Raw genomic sequence first — 3,544 nt, 5'->3', positions numbered from 1 at the left:
AGAAAATAGATGATTTCTGTATTTATTCCTCCGCCAACAAAAATAGTCCCCTCAGCTTTCTGCTTTGCTGAAAATGTAGCCTAATCAGCCTAATTAACTGCAGGCTGTCACTTTACTACTGTCTACTCTACAGCTGTGAAGCGTTTTGTTGATTAGGGCAGCTGTGAAGCGGAGTGATCTACACACAGTGAAGCGCCAGTGCATTATCATGAAATAGCGGCACTCGTAGGATCCCTCTTGTCCAATCAAATTGCTCGGGCGGAACTACCTGTTGTATAATATGTGTTTTGTGCTTTACCTCCTCAGGAAACTCTTGGTGCCTCATGTCCAGTAGACTCAGCCCTCAGTCTTAATCCGTTTCACTCCTGTAAGACTGAGAATATTACTATTTAAATCTTTGCATAACGTTAGGTGGCGCTGTTGGAAGCCTTGCATCGGAGAACCAATCATGAGTGTTGTGGGCAGGCCTGCTTTCTGGGGGCAGATCTCATGCAGAACCGGTGTCTCGCAAGACATCGTCGCATTTGCGGAGAAACATATTAATCACGTAGAAACAAACATAACCTGTTAATAGGACGTGTTTCATCCGGCCCCGGTGGCTAGAGGTCTTTCCCCCAGCGATAAACCCGACTCTCGAGGCTAACGTTACAGAGCCTGCTGGCTGCTGATGACTTCACACAAGTTCACAGTATCAAGCGGACCAGTTCCGGGTAGGAAAAATGATTGTAAAATAAACCACAGCTATAAATTTTGTTTGGAGCATATCAGCTTCATGCTCTGTGTTAGGACTATGATAAATGGCATTGCCGCTACCAAATAAAATTCTAATAATAAATGTAGGCGTGTCTGCTGCCGGCGGTTCTCGCCGGGCTCGGACAGACAGTTTCTGACAGTGAAATTCCCAGACGTTTGGTGGCGCAGCTCACCAAACGTCTGGGAGCCGAGACTACATGTCCAGTATTTGTGTGTGCTTTGCCTCCTCTCCTCAGGATCTGCTGGTGACGGTGTTTGAGAACGGCGTCCTCCTGCAGGACTACTCCCTGGAGGAGATCCGGAAGAACGCCCGGCTCTGGGAAGAAGAGGTGAGCCGCGCCCAGCACAACAAGGACCAGGAGCTGCTTCACAATCACATCATCAACAACAGGCTGCACTAAGTCAGCTCCAACGCCTCTTCACACATGCATCTCATATCATATTAGGGTATTTCATTACAGGCTGCACTGATTTGCTATGAGGTGGAGAGACTGCACGGACTGTAGTCGCACACTGCAGGCCTCATGATGCTATGAGGTGGAGAGACTGCACGGACTGTAGTCGCACACTGCAGGCCTCATGATGTGTGTGTGAAAGACTGTCACCACTTGGCCTCTCGAGAGGGGAGTGAAACGCTGTTTCTCCTAACAGTCACCACCTAGGCACTACCATTCCCCTCACTTCCTCCTCCCATGACCGGAACAATCAAAACTCAGGGTCAAATATGATAGAACTCTCCTTTTACACCAAGTACATTATTATTAGTATTATTCATGCTGACGTATACAATAAATATGCAATCACCAATCATCAATGGACAAACAGTGACTGACTGATTTTTAATAAGGGGGTGATATCAGCCCTACGTACATAAATGATCAGCAAGTCAATATATGAGTGTAGCCCTAACTTCTGTCTGTGTTGTTTTGTTTTGACACGATCTTTCCATGTAAGCGCTGATTCAAAGGCATGCCAGCATATGATCATAGAATCCAGAAAAATGTATGAAGCATGACTTAACAACCTCTAGAAGGTGCTATTTTCACCACAGCATAGAGCAGAAACCAAAGTGAATCGTACCTGTGGTTTCTATTTCATATTTGTGATATATCTCAGACTCACTTTCATCTCCAGAACATTCTCAATTCATTTTGGAGGCGTGTAGATTCATTTTTTTTTTTAAGTGGGTAGGGGGTGTGGTTATGGGTTTGTCTTTTTTGTGCTTTAATTTTATTCTGAACATAATGAATGAGTCATTTTACAAAAATGTCCATTGTTGGCATATTAATTTCACAAAGGTGTAGGCAGGGGCGAGCTCTCTACCATATAACACAACATCAACAATAACTCGTACTCACAAATTTGATATCTTGAAAGAATGAATGCTGCTTTAACCCATTGATACCTGATGCAGCATTTGTGTGTATATCCCTCATTTGTGTGCGTATCCCTTTAACGTTAACGCGGTTCGCGGTCTTAAAGGAGAATTTCGGTTTTGTACACCACGGTCCTTATTTCCAGCTTAAAATATGATGTTTTACTCACCCAAATAACTTTGGTTTCATTCGGTGATCCACAGAAGATTTTGAGCTCGGAGTAGCATCCTCAAACAGGCTATAACGGGCGCAAACTGGGCAAGGTGCATTCGCTCTGTAAATAACACATTTTCTGTCACATCGCGGTTCATTATGGTTGTTTCAGATCATATCTATATGCCAAGCTAGGCTGCTATGCTAACAACAACATAACGAGTCAACTCTGACCTGCCCCGGGTGTGCTTCAGAAGAAGCAGTGAGAAGCGCTTCTGTTAGATAAGCCACAGAAGAAGAACATAAGCACTGTAAGCCCATCCGGGGCAGGTCAGAGTTGACTCGTTATGTTGTTGTTAGCTTAGCAGCCTAGCTTTGCATATAGATATGATCTGATGTGTGGTGTAAAAAACCGAAATTCTCCTTTAAAGGGATACACACAAATGCTGCATCAGGTATCAATGGGTTAAATATGCCCCATTCAAGTGTTTTCTCTGGAGATATTGACAGGCTGTTATTGATGCTGAATATACTGGTAATATGATCATATATGTATATATCATATATAAAGTATGGAATAGCTTTTTTGTCAAGTCTGGATTAGTTTCTTATAAAAACATTATGGAACTGAGACAGTTCACTTCAGTCCATAGCTGTGGACATTCACTGTGTAGTACCCTACAGTCATGTGACCTGAGACAGTTCACTTCAGTCCATCCTTCTGTAACCCAACTCAACCTAGACTCCAAATCCTTTAGATTTTCTTTTATTGCAGTGATTATTTCACCTGTTTATCTGGAACTCAGTAACGGATACTGAGGGTAAAACTATAGATTGTGCCTTTGATGTGACCCTCCTTTCATACTAGACGATATTCTATAAGAATTGGATATGAATCAGGGATAAGAATCATCAGCAATTTGTGACTCACAACAATTGTAACCTGCTAACAGCAGAAGACTGTTTAAGCTTAAAAACTGAGAAGATCTTGAGTCTGAAGGCGCAGCTAACGCTTGTGCCATTTTCTATCCATGCTTATGGGTTGAGAGACAAACACAAACATGAATGAAACACTGTTTTCCAGAGCATCGTTTTCTTTATTGGACAGTTTTATATTTATTTTATTATTATTTATGCCACGAGACTGAGATACATGACATGCAACAATGAATTCAAGCCCAGGATGCTGTGTAGATACATGGTAGGTACCTTAGTTAACTGAGCCACCAAGTCTTGGTCCCAGCATTGTTTTATAATAATAA

General features: G+C 42.6%; 1 pseudogene across 1 annotated transcript in view; it reads left to right on the top strand.

Moving 5' to 3' along the window:
- The window catches only part of LOC310798115 (nicotinamide phosphoribosyltransferase-like), a 14,405-nt pseudogene extending 12,914 nt beyond the window's left edge, over positions 1–1,491 (top strand). Inside the window, exon 11 of the transcript XR_014553982.1 lies at positions 990–1,491. The product of XR_014553982.1 is annotated as a nicotinamide phosphoribosyltransferase-like (transcript). The remainder of the gene's footprint in view (positions 1–989) is intronic.
- The last annotated feature ends 2,053 nt before the right edge of the window (positions 1,492–3,544 follow it).

This window comes from Poromitra crassiceps (assembly GCF_964638095.1).
Source record: "Poromitra crassiceps genome assembly, chromosome: 25".
NCBI classification, from domain to species: Eukaryota; Metazoa; Chordata; class Actinopteri; order Beryciformes; family Melamphaidae; genus Poromitra; species Poromitra crassiceps.
This window is presented reverse-complemented; position numbering and strand designations above follow the sequence as displayed.